Source organism: Dysidea avara, chromosome 8 (assembly GCF_963678975.1).
Source record: "Dysidea avara chromosome 8, odDysAvar1.4, whole genome shotgun sequence".
NCBI classification, from domain to species: Eukaryota; Metazoa; Porifera; class Demospongiae; order Dictyoceratida; family Dysideidae; genus Dysidea; species Dysidea avara.
In genome coordinates, this window is record NC_089279.1 from 24,189,734 (window position 1) to 24,209,795 (window position 20,062).

At 38.9% G+C, this 20,062-nt stretch overlaps 2 protein-coding genes and 1 long non-coding RNA gene across 9 annotated transcripts in view; 1 reads left to right on the forward strand and 2 right to left on the reverse strand.

The window, feature by feature from the left end:
* The window catches only part of LOC136262951 (uncharacterized), a 245,500-nt gene that overhangs the window by 53,730 nt on the left and 171,708 nt on the right, over positions 1-20,062 (reverse strand). The gene's annotated exons all lie outside the window — the stretch shown is intronic.
* Positions 1-20,062, reverse strand: part of LOC136263330 (ubiquitin carboxyl-terminal hydrolase CYLD-like) — a 91,484-nt gene that overhangs the window by 40,477 nt on the left and 30,945 nt on the right. Inside the window, exon 1 of one of the 2 annotated variants that reach the window (XM_066057847.1) lies at positions 4,739-4,834. The exons of the other annotated variant lie outside the window; for it this stretch is intronic. The gene's annotated coding sequence lies outside the window, so the exon portion shown is untranslated. Of the gene's footprint in view, positions 1-4,738; positions 4,835-20,062 lie in introns of those variants that run through there. 2 annotated transcript variants of the gene reach the window in all.
* Positions 16,859-18,319, forward strand: LOC136263168 (uncharacterized). Of its 6 annotated transcripts, none has more exons than XR_010704480.1 (4): positions 16,866-17,270; positions 17,317-17,398; positions 17,445-17,580; positions 17,700-18,317. It is a non-coding gene; the product is annotated as an uncharacterized lncRNA (long non-coding RNA). The 6 variants fall into 6 exon arrangements; XR_010704483.1 differs by having other exon boundaries at positions 17,450-17,580; XR_010704482.1 differs by having other exon boundaries at positions 16,867-17,398; positions 17,700-18,227; positions 18,276-18,294.

Below are 20,062 nucleotides of genomic sequence, written 5' to 3' on the forward strand. Positions count from 1 at the left end.
TTTTTAGGATCATATTTACCACTCAGTGCTGAAATGTTGTCACAAGTCACCCAAATGCAGGGCCGCCCATAGAAATTAAGGGGCCCAGGGCAAAAGAGTTAAAGTGGGGCCCAAGAGGCAAGGAGGTTTCCATTCTGTCACAACTTTACCCAAACTGTAAGTTGAAGACCAAAAAAAAAGAAAAAAAAAAAGGTCATGACCTGCTAACAATGACAATAGCTACCCCTCACCAACCGTATCTAAGCTTACTACACTGCTTCTCTGAAGAATACTGTGACTGCTCTATTAGAGTATTTAGGTCTGACTGCTCTATTAGAGTATATCGATCTTTTAAACAGGTATTCAAGAGGCCTTCATGGGACCTCCTGGGGCCCCTTTCAGGCTGGGGCCCGGGGCAAAATGCCCCAGTTGTCCCCCCCATGGGCGGCCCTGCCCAAATGTACAGTAACCCCAGGTCTCTAACTAACTTAGTTAGAAACCTGCTAGCAGATAGACTTCAGCATTACAAATCTCACTTTCGATCATTGATTTGCTATGCATGCTCTGCAAAGCATATATAGGCTAATAGCCCATAGACCAACAGAGCTTGACCTGCTCCATTCCTTTTATAAGCACACCTACGTCAATTCGATTATGGGAGCTAGACTATAACATTGTAGGTATGTTTGCTATCATAAACGAAGAATTCCAGAAATATAACAGAGTTCTATTTAATGCCCGTCAGTGTTTCAAGCCTGTTTAATATGCTTTTACTGTACTTTCCCTATTAAAAGAACTAAATAGGTAAGCTTAATATTTATTTGTTTCTTGTAAAAAAAGTTATGTAGGTGTGATATCGTGTAGATACTGGCTTAGTCACAGAAGGCCTAGCACCAGACCAAGTATTATTAACCATTGACAACAATGTTACCACTTACTTTAAACCCTTAGTAGTGCTGGCTTTAAATTTATTGTCACAGTAGCTATCACTTTTTGTTTGATCCACCAGCTAACAGAAGCAGTGATAATATAGCTAGCTTTAATTCAAAAACACGTTCAATCTTCTCTACTGGTCGCATGACTTGTTTTAACACTGTGATCATTTTGAAACGACATATAACTCAATCCCACAATGGTTCCACCTACATAGTGATATATAACGCTTGCACTTTCTAAGTTGGTTAGGAATTGAACCCTCGGCTCTTCGTGTTTTAGAAACCTCACTTCGCTCGATTTCTAAAGCCACAAAGAGCCTCAGTCTAGGTTCCTAACCTATACTAAGACGCAAAGAAGCACATGGATAAGGCTTTTTTGGTGACCTAAAAGGAAGCACCCATAGAGCCAATTGTAAACACGTTCATAAATGTGTTCAGAAACTTGCTAGAGCTATTCATTACCAACAAATATGCATATCATGAAATGTGACTTGCTAAACAAAAACCCGTTGCATTTTTGAACTTCTTTGTTGTCTAGAAGGACGGGCTGTTAAACGTTTAAGCCCCATCTGATGAATATAGCATTGTCAAGAGTTATAACAATAGACACCAGGAGGAGCAAAACAACTATTAGAGTATCTCCATCGCACACTTGCTTTACAGTGTTGGATTTTGTATTGTAACTCAGTGGCTTCTACTCTAATTCTACTATACTACTCCATGGGCTTTCTATGAAGATTACTCCATCTGATTACTAGTTTTCAGCTCACTCTTCTAAGAGGTTTATCTGGTAGGTGTGAAAATTAATAGTTTTTTTTATTCACAAAACTTGATCACATAATTGTGACACAGGTTGGGTTTTGTGTCATATCTCCATGGTCTTTATATCTTGATTTCTTGCAAACCACAAAAAGGCATTCCTACTCCATCTACATAGCAATTTTCAACTTATTCCTCCAAGAAGTTTACCCCGTGGGCGTGACAGAATTTTGATATGAATAATCGGTCATAACTCTGTGAATGTTCACTGGATTCTTACCAAGCTTGATACTGAGATTCGCTTTAATGAGCTCCTTAAGTGTGCCAAATTTCAGCCTGATTGGAGTACACATTGGTGCTTTATGGCAGATTTTGCAAAGTGTGCTAAATAAAGAAGAAAAAACAAAGAAATTAAAACAAAACTTTGGCAGCTCGTATCTCAGAAATGGCTGGGGCAAGTTTCTTCAAATTTGGTATGTAGACTCCCCTTCCTGGCAGGCACTTCTGTAGCAAATTTGGTTCCAATTGGATAAGGGATCAGAACTACATGTGTGAAAATTATGTTTTCTTTCTTCCTGTCAATATATACTCATTGTGTTGCATGCCGGCTTCTTGGGTCGCATGACGCACTACCGTGTGTCTTGATAATACACATAACGCTATTAATTTCTTATGTACCAATACATATATAACATTATCAATTAATGTAATTTTATGCATTTTGTAACTAACAATTATTTTGTAATTCATCAATTGTCATTCATTTCACTATTCAGGAAGCATAACATAAATTACCTGCTTTTATCTGCAAATGCTATGTACATGTACGTATCTTCTCAACTATACAGTAGAGCCTGTTTACACTGATCATCTCAAGCCACAATATTTCATCCTTATATATACAGGTGGATTTTGTATAAATTCATCACTTGAGGGAATTTAAATTGGCATTTTTAGAGATATGGCCTTTCTATGAGGTGACCAGTAATGCAGGTTCCACTGAATCATATAGTGAAACCTGCCTTTGCTACCTGTACAGAAAGGCCACATGTCTTAAAATGCCAATTTTAAATTCCCTCAAGTGATAAATTCATAGCTATTTAAAATTCCAAAAAGAAATAGGGGTTAATGTAGCTAATATACATACTACAAAAAGTAAGGAAACAAGTTCAAAAATGTTGCAGCTGAAATGAGAAAAGATCCAGCAGTAAAAAGTAAGGAAACAAGATTAGACGATTTACTTGCTAAAATGAGACACATTTTAATGCCTAATTTTGGCTAGCATCTAATTAGCCAAAAGTAGGAATTAAAGTGTGTCTCATTGTAGCAAGCAGTCATCTAATCTTGCTTCCTTACTTTTTACTGCTGGATCATTTCTAGTTTCAGCTGTAACATTTTTGAACTTGTTCCTTACTTTTTGTAGTATGCATATTAGCTGCATGAACCCCTATTTCTTTTTGAAATTTGAAATTTTTAATTTTTTAAATAGCTAGTTTGTTTACTTTTTTTGTCTAGCTAGCTAGATATATTATACTTTTTGTTTTCCACATAGTATAAATACCACTTGAAGCAACTATCTTTTACCTTTGTACGCAATAAGTGCCTCTAAAAAAATAATTATCGTCTTGTCTTACAAGGCTATTACAGCAACTGTTTAAGGCTTCAGTTGCATTTCTAATGGCCTAAATGTTGGATGATTTTACAGTAAAACATCGCTGGAGAGTCCACCATTATAAGAATGGAACCCTCGCTTTTAGAAGTCTGGATCCGAACGTAGATCCGACCCTCAAAAACATTATTAAGCTAGCTACCTCACAAAAAGACGACTATCCAGCATTAACAAATGCTATAGATAACTCCTTGGGTACTACACCAGTTCACCCTCATCTTACGCACACATATTCACATTATTAAAATCACGTGTTTGGGTTGTGGCACGCGCCAGAACCATTAAGCGCCTCGATTATTAATTATCGTTCAAGAAGAACAAATAAGCGGATGAATGATTAAAGCAAACAAGCATGGTGCAGTGGATTGAACGTAATCGGAACAACAGATTTGTGAATCCAACGTCATTACCTTGACTATCTGAAATTTCTGGAGCCGTACACCTAGCGCTACCGGGTCTTACAGCAGGCAGGCTGGCAGATGAAATGTAGGTGAATTTTGAAATTTTTAAAACTCACTGTACATTGAAACATTTGACTTTTCGCTTCGTTTACCCAAGGTACAGCATCATTATAATTCCAGGTGTTTTTTTCGGGTAAAACTTATTGCAAGTCCGTTTTTTTTTTTAAGGTACAAAAATCCACAAAACCATATGATTTCTTACCAACCCCTACTATACAGTACTATCGTACTGTATGATATAGTGCTGGACATCATACGTTTCCAAAACTTGTATTCTGAGTTTGCGATGTCATAACTTTATGTGGGTTTGGTCTATGTCATTGATATTTGGACAGGTGGAGCACGTAACCATTGTGGTTACACAACCAGAAGTTGAAGCCATACCAATGTGAATTGTTCACACAATGATGTAATAACCAAGTGGTTTCAACATTTTACATATTTCAACTTTTCTCCTTGTAGCTGTAAGCCTCAAAGCTAAATCTTGGTGGGATAGGAGAACAGTTATAGCTCCAACTTTTCGTAAGACAGATTTTTGATATCTTCATTTATTTTGATGCTATTGTGAATTGAAGCATAACACACAGGACAACTTTTCTCAGTGAAACAGCCAACATTACTCATGAAATTTGGTACACATATACAATGCAGCATATGTAAAAAAAACTGTAACACAGATTTTTTTAAAAACAAATTTGTTCAGGGGTTATAGCTTTCAAAACACAGAGGAACTGGCCTTAACCTTTAAAGCCACACAAAAATGTTTGATGAATGTGTGTTTATTCAAACGGGTTTAAGTATATGGCCAAGTAACTTGGCCTGTCTAACTCGAGGTCTAACTCCATTAGCTAAATACCACTGAGATATCAAAAGAAAGCTTATTCATTGGGCTATTAAGGGAAGGCTAAATACACACTGTAACAACAGAGGCTTACTTGTTATAGAGCGATGAAGAGAGGTGACTGGTTTTATTGCAACGCTACATTCCATGCTTCGTCCGCCATGTTAATTAACATTTCAGTCACATGAGCTGTATATGGCCTTACTCACCATTGAATGGCGAATCAGCCAACGGTGATTTGGGATGAATAGGATCAACTGGCAATGAGTTATGGATGATTTTCTAAAGGTGTGTAGGGGAATTGCATGCTTATAAACTGAAATGTATTTTCACAGCATGTTTTGGTCTTCATACTTTCATTGTAATCTTAAGTTATAATTGGGTGCTGATAGCTCTTATCAACACACCAGCTGCTGTATTTTATAGTCTAGCTTAGTTTTGTACCAACCCCCCAGTTTGTATCCATGTCTTTCAGCAGCAAAATCACAATAATAATAATAATAAAAAATAATAATTGTAGGGTAAATCCCTAGGTATTATTTTAATCCTTATTACATCACGAGTAAAATGACATTGATTGCGTAGTCATAGGACAAACACTATAAAAACTACAGTGCTTTGTTTATATCCATGCATAGTGGTCAACCAAATTATAATTATAGCGCGTTACGTTTTTGGAAAGTTATGATGTCCAGCACTGTACAATATCTACAATTATAGGCATAAGGTGACTGGCTTAGACCGGGTCCACCCAGAGGAAGTTGGTCATGCATCATAAGCCTATGATGTAAAATTATGCAACCAAACATTGTTCTAGATGTTAAGACTTGTTTAGCAGCTAGGAAAGCAGCACATTGTACTGAGAAGATTTGTAAGGGTGCTGGGACGCTCTGGTATGGATATAAAATCTGTCTTTTAGAATACTAGGAGGTGTGAAGGTTGAATTAGTTCAACCCTTTCTTTGAGATCACAAGATGAATGATGACGTGTGACCAACCTCCTCTGGGTTCCACCTGTCAGCAAACTGGTCACTGTTGCTGATCCAGTTGACCTGCTGATCTGCATACCAATCCGGGTCAGACTGAAACTTAATTAGATTGTATGTGTGTGTGTGTGTGTGTGTGTAGTGCGTGTGTGGGTGTGTGTGTGTGTGTGTTTTACTAGTGATGCACTGATACCGATACTAGTATCGGTATTGGCCATTTCCAGCCTCATATGTATCAGTATCGGATCGGTAGTAAAAAAGTGGTATCAGTGCATCACTAGTTTTTACTAGTATTGCACCGATAATCGGATCGGCTATCGGAAAAACCATATGTTGGCTGTGTTTTTTGTATATCGGTATCGGATCAGCACCACAATGAAAAAAACAGCAGATACAGATATATGTACATATTTAGAAATACTAGCTCATGTGCACCAAACAATGTTACAAATGCATCGAGTTGCATTTTCCAGCACTACAATGTTGTTATTACTACTTCAGTGTACTGTCAACTGTTGTTGTAGCAATACTGCTGCTATAAACAATTTAAATTGGTCCTTCGCAATCAGATTTCTAGTAACAATTATTATAAAATAGACATGCTGTGCTATATCGGATCGAAAATATTATCCAACATCGGTTATCGGCAAAATCTCATATCGGTGCAACACTAGTTTTTACGGACAACAAACAAAATACAATTTCTGCAAGTGGGTGTAGCTTCATGCATAAGTTTCAACTTAGTTTCAACAAGAAACTTCAACTTATCATACTGATAAATTAGCATGGCTAATGTATGCTCACAAACGTATCACATATTACCAATATTGAAGTGGGCATGGCTCACAAGAAGCTGGCTTACCACAAGACTAGACTATGCCTTGTAAAATAACGATCAATTAGTGGGCTACTGTATAAGCCTACATGTAGACAGCAACGGACATAAATTCGTGCATACCTACAGACTGCAATGTTGCCAATAAATGGTGGTGCTACGGGCTGCATGTATGCCTACACACACTAATCCTGATAAGCGGGTGCAGCTCACAAAAAAGGAAGCTTAATTGCAGCATAAATGGACTATGATGTGTTAACACACTTCTACATCATAAAACAAATTAATTCATTTCACATGTGATCCAATATGAGTCTGACCTGGACAAAATGTGACCCAGTTAACCCAGATGACCCTGACCTGGTTTCAATGCTGTTACCTGTATTTTACTCAGACAAAGCCCCAAAAAGGATGCTATTCATATTAAGATGCAAAGAGGCACATGGATAAGGCTTTTTTGGTGATCCAAAAGGAAGCATCCATAGAGCTGATTGTAAACATGTTCATAAATGCGCTCAGAAACTTGCTAGAGCTATTCAAGTTTGCTTATCACAAAATGTGATTTACTAAAAAAAAAACTCATTGCATTTTTCTTGAACTTCTTTGTTGTCTAGAAGGAATTAGGGCTGTTAAAAGTTTAAGCCCCATGTGGAGAATACAGTATTGTCAAGAGTTATAACAACAGACAGCAGGAAGAGCAAAACAACTGATTTGTATAGCAACTACCTGTATGTATATTTTACAGGCACTCATTCTAATCAACCATAAGTCAAGAGTGTAATGGGCTGTGAAGTTGGGACTTGTCTCGCTATGTTTACCACAAACTGGAAAATTCACCAAGGTACATGCTTTCAAGCAAGAAGGCTGTTAAGGCTTAGAAATGGCAATGTTACAGTTCTATTGTACCACAACATATACAAACATCTATAATTCATATTTAGCTTCATAGCACAGAAACAAACTAGCTATGTACTTCATGAAGAGGTGAATAAAATGATATATCAATTAGAGTCTTTTCACTGTTTACTAAATTGATTAAATTATTTTGTAGCATGCATCTTGTACCCTATCGTATAGCTGTTTTTCTTTTGTTTTTGTTTCTTTTGAGGAAGAACTTTTTTTCTGTTTCACAGATTGGCTGCTATCCATGAAAATTTTCTCCTGGAAATTGGCATAAAAGAACCTCAAGAAGCAAAAATTTCCACCTGGATGATGGTAATACATGAAAAATTTCCTCCTAAAAAATCTGCTATACAGTATTTATTTCTATGTATGGTGTATTCCAAAACAAAACTGTGTAAACTAGTTAGGTTTTTTTGCTCAGCAGGTCACAAATCAGCATTGAAAACTGGGTCACTACTGTGTATAGTGCTGACCAGGATGACTTGCTGACCAGGATGACTTGCTGACTCTGATGTAACCCATTAAACTGAGGTGTGCACTAAGACCTACATTTTGGTGCTAGTACAGATTGTAGATGAATAAGAATAGGAGTGCAAGCCCAAGGTATTCTGAGTAAGTTGTCTGACGAGGGGAGAAGAGCCCCAAAGTCGGCCCGCCATACTCAAACTGCAGCAGGTCTCCAAAGTGAACAGCCTCTAGTCGATGGAACAATCACAGGAGATACTAGCACTGTATACGGAATGGACGCTGTCCGCGAATCATTTCACTTGGCGGACTGTATACGGGTGTAAAACCGTGCGGTGCCCGCCTAATGGCTTCCTCCACTACGCGGATACAACGCCTATACCCGCAAAGCAACTTATTCTACAACGCGGACAAGACGGAAGCCCGGTAGATAATTATAGTAGCTACAGGCTCCCACAATGATGTATCCATAGGGCTAAAACCACAGATTCAGAATTATAGCCCATGCGCGTTATAGCTTGAGGCCTGCACTCACTACTGTCCACTTTACCAGTCAGGTACTGGAAGGTGAACATTGGAGGCAAAACCTGTACGAAGTGCTTATCACGAGCCTGGACACATAAAGGCCAATGAACGACTGATAAGAAAAATCGGGAATATCGATGCTTTGGAGTTATTTAGGTACTTGCACATCATCTTCATTCTGTGAATTTGTTTTTGACAATAATCTAGACCAACTTGTTGCTGTACCTACTCACGACAAAGGTAATATCCTGGACTTAGTATTCACTGATACCCCTCATATTGTACACCACCTATCAGTTGAAAACCACGTGTTGGCAGATCTTAGTGATCACTTTCTCATATCATTTGCTATTAGCATTGACATCGAAGCACCTAAAGATAACTATCCATCCTATATATTTGACTATTCTAAAACTGACTTTGACCAAGCTCGGTCTTATTTATGGAGTTGTGACTTTTACCCCTGCCTTAGCACTGATGATATCGAATTCATATGGACTTATATCAAAGCTGCAATCACAACTGCTATTGATTTATCTACTCCAAGGGTCAAGCTTCGTTCTAAGGAATATCCTAAGTGGTCCACATCTGAAACCAGACACCTCTCTAACTGTACACGAACCTTACGCAGAAGGGTTAAAACCCATCCTACTGACGCCAACCAATCTAAACTTACTCTATATGAATCTCACCTTAGAGAAAAACTTCTTTCAGCTAAGCAAGAGTATGAATTTAAGCTAGTTCAACAATTTGCAGGCTGTAAGAATGGCAAAATTTATAAGTATATGAACAGTTTACTTAATCATTCTTCTCTTCCAACTATAATGTATCATAAAGATTTGTCTGTTGCAACTGACCCTGAAAAAGCAGAAGCCTTCAATTCATATTTCTTCTCAGTTTATACAACGTCAGATTTTATTCTTCCTCCAAATGAGGACCTAACTCATCCAGCAACATGTATCAGTGATATTACCATCTCACCTACAGATGTGCTGCAATCATTAACTGGTTTAAACCCCTCTAAAGCCAAAGGCTTTGATGGAATAGGTCCAAAGATTCTCAGAGAATGTGCTCACTCATTGTATATCCCTCTACATCATCTTTTCACCAAAAGTTTGGGGAATCACAGTATTCCACAAGAATGGAAAATACATCAAATTGTACCTACTTACAAGAGTGGCGACAAACAATGTATCCGAAATTACCGACCGATTTCCTTATTATGTTGTGTGTCCAAAGTACTAGAACGACTTGTGTATGATAAGATCAGTGATTTTGTTGTTTCGTCAATCTCTCCGGCTCAATTTGGCTTTCTTCCTAACCGTTCTTGTCTTCAACAACTCCTGCTATTTCTCAATTTTATTACCTCCACTCCTAAAGCATGTGTTGATGTCATTTATTTAGATTTCCGTAAAGCGTTCGACAGTGTTCCACACAAAGAACTGCTTTTTAAACTTTATAGTCTGGGAATTACTGGTAATATTTGGAAGTGGATTGAGGAATATCTTACTGGGAGGAAGCAATGTGTATCCATAAATAACAACTTATCTGGCTACCTTCCTGTCACATCTGGGGTACCGCAGGGAAGCATTTTGGGACCATTGTTCTTCATTGCTTATATTAATGACATATCTCAATATATATCTTTCTCAAAGTTATTCTTATTTGCAGACGACGCCAAGCTTACCAAAATTATTAACTCTCTTCAGGACAATAAATCCCTCCAAGAAGACCTCTGCTCATTTATTACCTGGAGCTCACATTGGAACCTTTTCATTAATTATGATAAAACATTTTTACTCCGATTATTCTCATCGTATTTGGTTCATGAATTCACCTATGAATCCCCCAACAGCTCATCCATAAACATTGTCACTTCTCAGAAAGATCTAGGTATTTACATCAGTAGTGACCTTTCATGGACTCACCATCACAATACTATAGTCGCTAAGGCCTACAAGATGTTAGGACTCCTGAGGCGCACATTTGGTGCCTTTCACTCCATTACAACTAAGAAACAACTATATTTGACGCTTGTTTGCTCTCAGTTAACCTACTGTTCACAACTCTGGAGACCACAGTTAACTAAAGATATTACTTCCTTTGAAAGGGTTCAAAGACGCGCTACAAAGTTTATTCTAAATGATTACGATTCTGATTATAAGTCTCGTTTAATTACCTTAAATGTACTTCCATTGATGATGAGATATGAACTAGCTGATATTTTATTTTTTATTAAAAGTCTCAAGAATCCTACTGCAAATTTCAACATTACTGACTTTGTGATTTTCTCCTGCAGTTCAACCAGATCTTCTACCCATAATAAATTACAACATGTTAGACAATTTAACAACCGTGACAGACATTTTTATTTTTGTAGACTACCTCGTTTGTGGAATTCTCTTCCCCCGTTAAACATTGAATCTTCAGTTGCTTCTCTCAAACGTCAACTAAAATCAATCTTTTATAATCACTTCTTAGAAAATTTTGATTCTTCTAACCCTTGTACATATCATTACTCATGTCCTTGCTGTAAATGTATGCATACACCGCACACACCCCTATATAATTAATTGTAATTACACCTACTTTTAGTTTTAAACTTTTTAGGCTACTAGCTATGCTAGTAGACCTTCAGTGTATTCCTAACTAATTTCCGTCTTTGTAATCATATCCCTATTTGTATCGTACACTGTAAAGCATTATAATAATAATAATAATAAAATAGTGGTGAAACGCCTGGGCTCTTGAAAGCAGGCGAACACTGTGTCACGGTGCTGGAAACACTTTGCACATGATGCATCAGCTAGCGTGAGACCCCTCCTCGCCACAGATTATACCCCAGCACTCGTGTTTAGTGGCGGGTGCGGTTACCATTAGCTGCAAGAGTGCCAGACCTGCAGTTTTGTGGCATATTATGGCACAACATACCTACATCAACTTTTTAAGCTAGCCCCACCCCCGGAATCCCGATACACCTACTGGGGATCTGACCATCTACATCCTGGGGCTTTTGATGGTGGCAGTCAAAAATCATTTTGGTAAATTAATTCCCCTCAGAAACCCCCTTTTGAAGTGGGAATATAGTGGGGTTTTAGCCTCAGTACTGGGAAATTTGACACTAGACCTTGTCAAATCTGCTGTATTCCCCACCCTACCTGGAGTGGGACATGAATAGTGCATTGAAGTTTGGTAGAACTCACCATAAAAGCTGTCATATTAACAAATACTTGAATTGGAGCTATGACATCATGGGAAGTGTGGCTTCATGGACCAAGTAACTAAACTAACTTCGTAACAGTATACTACATCCCCCCTTCTTCAATAAGACACTCAGAACATTGTTTGTCATGCATTAATCAATTATAAATTATTATACTTCTTTCATTCGTGTTTCCCGTTTATGGTATGTACTGTCCAACTTGACAGCAGCTCATGGTTATAGGCTAGCTTCAATCATATGGCAAAGTTGTTAGCCCAGTTGCATACCTTTACCACGTCCAGTATGTGCATAGACAGGTGACATATAATTATTACGATGATAATTTCACTGTGACAGTTCATTTAGCCTGCAAACAGAAACAAACAACTCAATATGTAGTAGTTTCAATCAGCGTTGAAACTGGGTCACTACTGCTGACCCGGATGACCCACTGACCCGGATTTGACCCGGATTAAATTAAGCCGAGGCGCGCGATAAGAGCTATGCTTCGGGTATTCTCGAGTGAGCGAGACTACGTTTTGAGCGTTCAATTCGTGTTGAGTAAACGAGTAGTTATGTGATAACTAAGCCGGTAAGTTTATAATTTAAAATCAGTCAGTGGGTTTGGTTCCACGTAGCTACTGTGAGTTTACAGACAGCAATTGGGTGTGGCTTCATACATACTTAGTATTGCAATTTCCCAATATATTAAAATGGGTGTGGCTCACAAAAGTACTTAATATCCTGCTGCAAGACTAGACCTAGACTATATACAACTCATACAGTAATAGATTAGTGGGCGTGGCTCCACGTAAGCTTGCAGACAGAAACGGACACAGTTTCATGCTACAGACTGCACTTACTAATAAATTGGCGTGGCTGAGCGTATGTTTGTAACGCGATAAGTGGGCGTGGCTCATGAAAGAGCTACGCGACTAGCGTTTATAGGTTCCACGTCGCCAAACGATCAATTTCGAATCTCACGTGATCCAATCCGGGTCAGACCCGGATAATTTGTAAACCGGGTCAGACCCGGATGACCCGGAGAAAATGTGACCCGGTTGACCCGACCCGGTTTCAACGCTGGTTTCAATAGCTGTATGTGTCCAACTCAGCAAAATCCTCGTATGTGTCCAACTCAGCAAAATCCTCGAATGTGTCCAACTCAGCAAAATCCTCGGCATATCACAAAGCACCACTGCTGGACCTGTATAAGTGTTGTATATGTACAATTCATTAATTATCGAACCTGACAAACACATAATGGACAAATCACATGCTGGAAGGAATGATGTGGCGGACACGGCTTTACAATACAATCATTGTTATACAATTGCTTTACTTTCAGCAGGTAGTACATATGAATAATAGTTAGCATATTATATAGTTACTGTGGGCTTGTCCCACCACCCCTGCATACCATCCCACAATTCAGCTCCATTTCACAGTTTTAACTATGCCACTAATACAAGCTTGGAGTTCCACATGCCAGACAAGTGGGCAGTTTAAATCTTGCTACACAGTCACAACATTAAAGAATACTTATAAGCATTTGATCTTATTAATGCACAGTAAAGAGGAAATTGTTCATTATCAATATCAGTGGATATATAATTAACATCTTGCAGAGGAGGCTGGTCATGCTACATCAAACATCTTATGGTCTCCAAAATTGTTCAAACCATTCAACTGTGATGCTAAAAATTATTGAATTTAATTATTTTAAAAGGACTTTGGGAACCATAGATTATGGTTCCCAGAACCCTACTCAACACTTGTTTGGCTTTCGTAACTAATAAACAAATGCTACGAACATTATGCATACCCACTTAAAAGTGTCAAAGGACTCCATAATGGACGATGATATTTTCAGTGCCCCGTTTGGTTCTGCAGGCAATGTCGTAGAGCTATGACACACGGCGAACCATGAGCTCCTCTGGTTTAGGGTAGTAAAGATCAATCACCCTATCTCATACACACTTATGTTAATCCAGTTTGGTAAATCAACTAAGTACTTACACACACACACACAGACGCACACCCACACACCAGGAATATGGCAGGAAACACCAACAAAATAGTTATGAGAAATCTTGATAGCTGAGATTTCTGAAAACTTTCATGTTTTCAAAGCTGCAAACAGTGAGCTGCGTACCCACTGATTTTTCCTGTCTAAAGATGGGACATCTTGACAGGACATGCCAACAAAAGATGGGACATCTTGATGGCTGAAAATCATGAGTACAGAGCTAAAGCTTGTACCGTTTTGCAACTGCGAACATCGTAATAACATTGATATTAATAAACAGTTACGTACCCACTGATTTTTCCTGCCTAAAGATGGGACATCTTGACAGGACTTGCCAACAAAAGATGGGACATCTTGATGGCTGAAAATCATGAGTACAGAGCTAAAGCTTGTACGGCTTTGAAACTGCGAACACCGTAATAACACTGATATTGATAAACAGCTACGTACCCACTGATTTTTCCTGACTAAAGATGGGACATCTTGACAGGACTTGCCAACAAAAGATGGGACATCTTGATGGCTGAAAATCATGAGTACAGAGCTATAGCTTGCAGACATGGGGCCAAGTACATTTGAAAGTACTTAAGTAAAGTACAAGTACTTTTGAATTTTCCAAGTATAAGTACAAGTACTCTGGCGACAATCAAGAGAGTATTTAAGTAAAGTACAAGTACATGCTGGAAGTACTCAAGTAAAGTACAAGTACATTTTGCTGTAGCAAAATATACACTTATTCAGTGTATTGTAGTATGTAAGTATACCTAGTGGGATTGGTACTTTCAGGTTTTTGTCAACTATTCACTCTCTTAAACATTTAAATGCACTAACTTTAGCAGCAACATTGTTTTTATTTGCCAGAATTTTATGACATCATTAATCGTGGCTACGTGATACATAGTAAGGTTAGTGAAGGCACTAGAAGAATTGTACAATGCACCTTCATGCAATTTTGTTAAGTACCCACTGTGTACAAACTACGTACAATGTTTGCAGTACTTACAAGTACTTAAGTACTCAAGTACATACAAGTACTTAGCAAAGTACTTGAGTATAAGTACAAGTACACTGGGGAAATTAAGGAAGTATTTAAGTAAAGTACAAGTACTTTCAAATCTGTACTTAAGTGTACTTAAGTATAAGTACTCATGTACTTGGCCCCATGTCTGATAGCTTGTACCGTTTTGCAACTGCGAACATTGTAATAACATTGATATTGATAAACAGCTACGTACCCACTGATTTTTCCTGCCTAAAGATGGGACATCTTGACAAGACTTGCCAACAAAAGATGGGACATCTTGATGGCTGAAAATCATGAGTACACAGCCAAAGCTTGTACGGCTTTGAAACTGAAAACACTGTAATAACACTGATATTGATAAACAGCTACGTGCTCACTGATTTTTCCTGCCTAAAGATGGGACATCTTGACAGGACTTGCCAACAAAAGATGGGACATCTTGATGGCTGAAAATCATGAGTACAGAGCTAAAGCTTGTACGGCTTTGAAACTGCGAACACCGTAATAACACTGATATTGATAAACAGCTATGTACCCACTGATTTTTCCTGACTAAAGATGGGACATCTTGATGGCTGAAAATCATGAGTACAGAGCTATAGCTTGTACCATTTTGCAACTGCAAACATTGTAATAACATTGATATTGATAAACAGCTACGTACCCACTGATTTTTCCTGCCTAAAGATGGGACATCTTGACAGGACTTGCCAACAAAAGATGGGACATCTTGATGGCTGAAAATCATGAGTACAGAGCTAAAGCTTGTACGGCTTTGAAACTGTGAACACCGTAATAACACTGATATTGATAAACAGCTACGTACCCACTTATTTTTCCTGTCTAAAGATGGGACATCTTGACAGGACTTGTCAACAAAAGATGGGACATCTTGATGGCTGAAAATCATGAGTACAGAGCTAAAGCTTGCAGTTTATAAAACTGTGAGCATTGTAATAACATAAAATGAGATATCTTGAAAGCTAAAAACCATGAGTACAAAGTTAATTTGTATATTGACAGCGATTATCAAACATAGAACGTCTTTGAAGTGGCCTATTTTCTTCATTGCTTTACAGATACATATATGGAATTACGATGTGGGTTAGGTTTACACCTCTTGAGTTCACCAAAGACTTAAATACAGGTCGGCTCACCATTTTTTTGTTCTAGTGAGGGTACGGAGAGTATACTATCTAACAGGATATCTCGCCGGATGTGTCAGTCACTCTGAGGATAGCTAAGGTAAGTAAGGGGGTTTCCGGACAGCTGGGTATTCCGGACACTTCACTTTTAATCCGCTACTGAAGGATGGAATAGAAACCGATCAGGCTATGGTTTATGTACCTAAGTACCCTACTTGTGTACTATAAAATACTACAGTTTTGTTTCGATAGCTTTAAGGATTACCGAGATACATCACAATTTGCTTGCGCGTGTAAAATATTTTTGTGTAAAAACTTTCACTACGCATGTTACCAGGAGATTGAGGGCACCATTTGTAATTCTAAGCCACCATAGGCATCACAAATGATCAGTCACACTACTCAGTGAACGGATATATGATTTAGAGATAGTACAACTGGAATCCAAGCCCATTACCTGCGACGCAAGCTGCGACGTGTTAACTCAGACTGGCACGCGCAATCAGCACAACCAGCATCCCGGAGAAGCCCCAAGCAAGGATCCGCGGGGCCACACTACTTAACTATGCTGTTTCAGTGTTAAGGCAAGGACTGATACAGATTTCCAGGCAGTAGATCAAATGTCGCATCTTCGAAAGCGCTGCAAGACACTCGCATGGTCCGAGCAAGGCTGGTAGCAGTTCTGCTTCTTAAAAATCGCTGTCACCAACAAAGTAACAGGACAAATAGAATGCTTTGAGTCTCTGCTGGGCCATGACACTCAATAGAGTGCAGCATTTCCCATAACAATGGCAGGTACGCCTTTTTTAAGTGGTGTCCGGAAACCCCAGCCACATAAATTTTTGGCATTTTCTCAAACTGCAAATTTAAACTGCTCTTTCTCCTAGCACCCTATACTTTACCATCCACAATTTATACCACCGATAGCCTAGTTCATTAGCTACAATTCGGCACTAAGCATTTTAGAATCCGTTTTTCTCTCGAGGAGAATTGAACAAATTTTTAATACATGTGCAAACTTTGTCCGGAAATGCCCGCCCCTACCTTACATGTTAGCCGCTAGCTCATTACGTCGGTAACGAAGAGACGGTTGTTTCTTCCGTTTATCGTCCAATACTTGAACACAATACAGTAGCAGAATGATAGGTACCACACGAGGTCTAAAGATTGTTCTGGAATTATTGTAACAGATGCGCACCTTTTAACTGGTGGAGGCGTGCGCACAACAAATCATCTTTGATCATCAAAATCACGTGCGGTTTCTTTTTGACGGAAGTGATTGGATACTGACGCTAAGCAGTCTAACGCAGCCGGATTGTTGAAGAAAACTAGGGTTAAACATGGCGCAACATTGGCGCTACTCAATACCAATGATTGCGACGATACTTTCATGGAATTTGGGGGGTTTTCGGGTGCTTGGCAGCTGAGACGTAATGGCGCTTGACTGAGCAGATCTAGATGTGAAGGATACCATCGTGTCAAACACCTCAGATTGTTTTTGCCAATCGATACGGTGAAATACGTATTGTTTTTAATAACTGTTTTATGTATTATAACAGACATTCCGGGTAGAGAGAACTACCGTCCTAGTCTGCTTTCTTCTGTTAGAACACTAAGCTGTGTGATGGTATGTACTCTTTGGTAAGTATAGTTGTGTTTTGGTTGGTAAGCCATGGCTGTTTTGTAGTGTAGTCGCAGTTTATTGGACCGTGCCCTTAGTTGGATGATTTCAACCCAATATCTGCTATGTTGCTGGGATGCAATTGTACCATGGGCTGTTTGGCTGTCGTAAGGATTTTAGTTACCTACTATTCAAATTCATGGTAAGACTTGTTTTAGTGTAGCTTGATATAATTTAATGTGTTTCTCTGTGTACCAGTTGTCTAGCCAGCTTTCCAACAGTAGTTCAGTGCTATCAAATGATTTTGCCTTTATCTTTTAGGATTTCCTACAAGATATTTTACAGCATTAGCATCTCAATGGAATTTCCTTGCCACTACTTGCAATAAGCTGTCAAGTACTCAATAACTGAAACACCAGAGACTGTTAACAGAATCCTATGGCATTAAGCCAGTCTTTGGAAGCCAGATTGTTGCAAGCTGATCGTAGCAGTATGATGACCCCTCTGGCACGTGATGGCAGACATCAACCACAAAACAAACTCTTTACCTTACCCAGAAACTTCTAATGGATATTCCACTAACGTCAAAGTCAACTTGTAAACAGTGGTAGCTGATGGACACGTGACTATGGTACGTGCTGATAGTGTGTAACTATTTTCTTTCCATTATGTATAGGCTTTTTCCAGGTGTTGTCGTGTTTGCAACAAAGAACTATTCACACAAGTAGTGTTCACATCTGGTACTTTGGCATGTGCTAGGTTAGTGTATAGTAATGTGCAGTTTGTGATACACTGTAATGTATGTTTTTCTTCAGGTTGAACTTGCTTTGCTTCGAACAGTTATTCAAGGTACATGTGTAGTGTGTAGCTGCATCATCTTACTTTTGTTATTGACAGAACTGGACCGTTGGAGTGCATGGAGCTAAGAATGTTGTGTAAAAGAATGAACAAGACATTTTTTTATTTTTATTGTGGAATTTTATGCATTTTAAATTATGCTCTCACGTGACAAAAACTGAATTCATTATCGGACACAGCGGCCCGCGCGTAAGATCCTGCGTGACCCTTTAGGCTCATTGGCGGACACCGGATAGGTGCTTACGGAGAACTAGGCGGTTTATTGATGGCACCGTACGGATTTCTTCGCGGGTGAGACGCGTACATCCGCGTACAAGTGGTCCCAAACGGGGTACTAACAGTAGTCCGCGTACGCCTACGCGGATAACCGCATCTCAACCGTCTGCTCCCACTACGCGGTGTCTAATCCCCTTGGTACGTTGTCCGCAATCAAGGTGCGTTATTCCTGTGAATGTAGGTAAGAAAGGGAGTAGCTATATGAAAAACTAAACAGGTAAGGATGATGGGTATGGTTTCACGTTAGTTTAACAAGATATGCTTCCTGTAAGTAGGTGTGGCATTGCGGCTTGTGCAAAGGCCATAGGCAGTTACAGTTTAATTTTTAGTCCTGTGCTTTGAATCATTTGCTTATTGCTTGAATAGTTGCTTGAGTTGTTAAATCCATTGAATCATTAGCTGTTTTTGTTTTTTTTTACAATAGTTCTTCAAAGGGAGACAGCATCAGCCAAACTGCTTTTCAGCTGTGCCCTGAACAAAATAGCACACAATATACTGGTTTGTACGATGGCTATACTAAAAATAAACTACAGGCGCTTACATTAGCAGCCATACGTACCTTCCGTTTGGATTATTCTACAAAGTTGGGATTTGCCTTACAGTGTTCACCATGGATTGGCAGATCAGCCAAGGTATAGTTTTAGCCTTGCAGTCACTTGCGCATAGGTATATGAAGGTGGTTTTATTGAACAAACGGTGATGATTTTGTTTAGGACTTTGTAAAAGCATAGATAATATATACCTTGCCCGGGATTGGAAACAGGCAATTAACACCAATCAACAGATTCACTCAGCATTGCAAAGAGCTAACTTCGTATAACGTACCTCCGTTACATTACTCCGTGTTATTTAAGATGGAACGAAAAGAACTCGCGCTAGAAATGAATAAACCAACCTGCGGCGCGTGGGAATGACAGTGACGGTCCGTTGTCGTTGTTAAAATAAATGATAGGGATACGTACTACAGTTAGGTAGCTTAATACTCGTTTGTAAACCATCATTAAGTGTTTTGTGTGATATCAGTGACTTCCGGAATGAAATACTGTCTCTGGTTCTTTTCATTACAGGTGCCAAGGCAGAAAGCACTTTGAGGATGATGCTTTTATTATTAAGTCCACAGAGGCAATAGAAACAAAACGAAGTGACACAGAGCCTGTTTGCTAGACGGCTGGTGTTTTGCTGCTGAAAACAGGTTTTGATTTAAAATTGCCAAGCCAGTCATGCCACATTGTGAGGGCAATGCTCTTTGTTATGCTGCTGGCTATGTTTGTAGACATCTATGTAAGAAATTAGAATGTGAGAGAGAACGTACATGAAACACTGCTCAAAGAAATGGTCTAACCATGCATATCAATTCATGGACTCGGATTTTCACTGCAAGCTTCTGGGTTGAAATCAACCAAAACAGCACTAAAAAGCTTACATAAGCCAGAGACTTGTTCAATAGCATGTATAATGTAAGAAAATACGAAACATCCATATTTAATTGTTCACAATGCTATATTACTTTGTGATTACAGCAATACATTGATATAAACACTGGTGCAAAT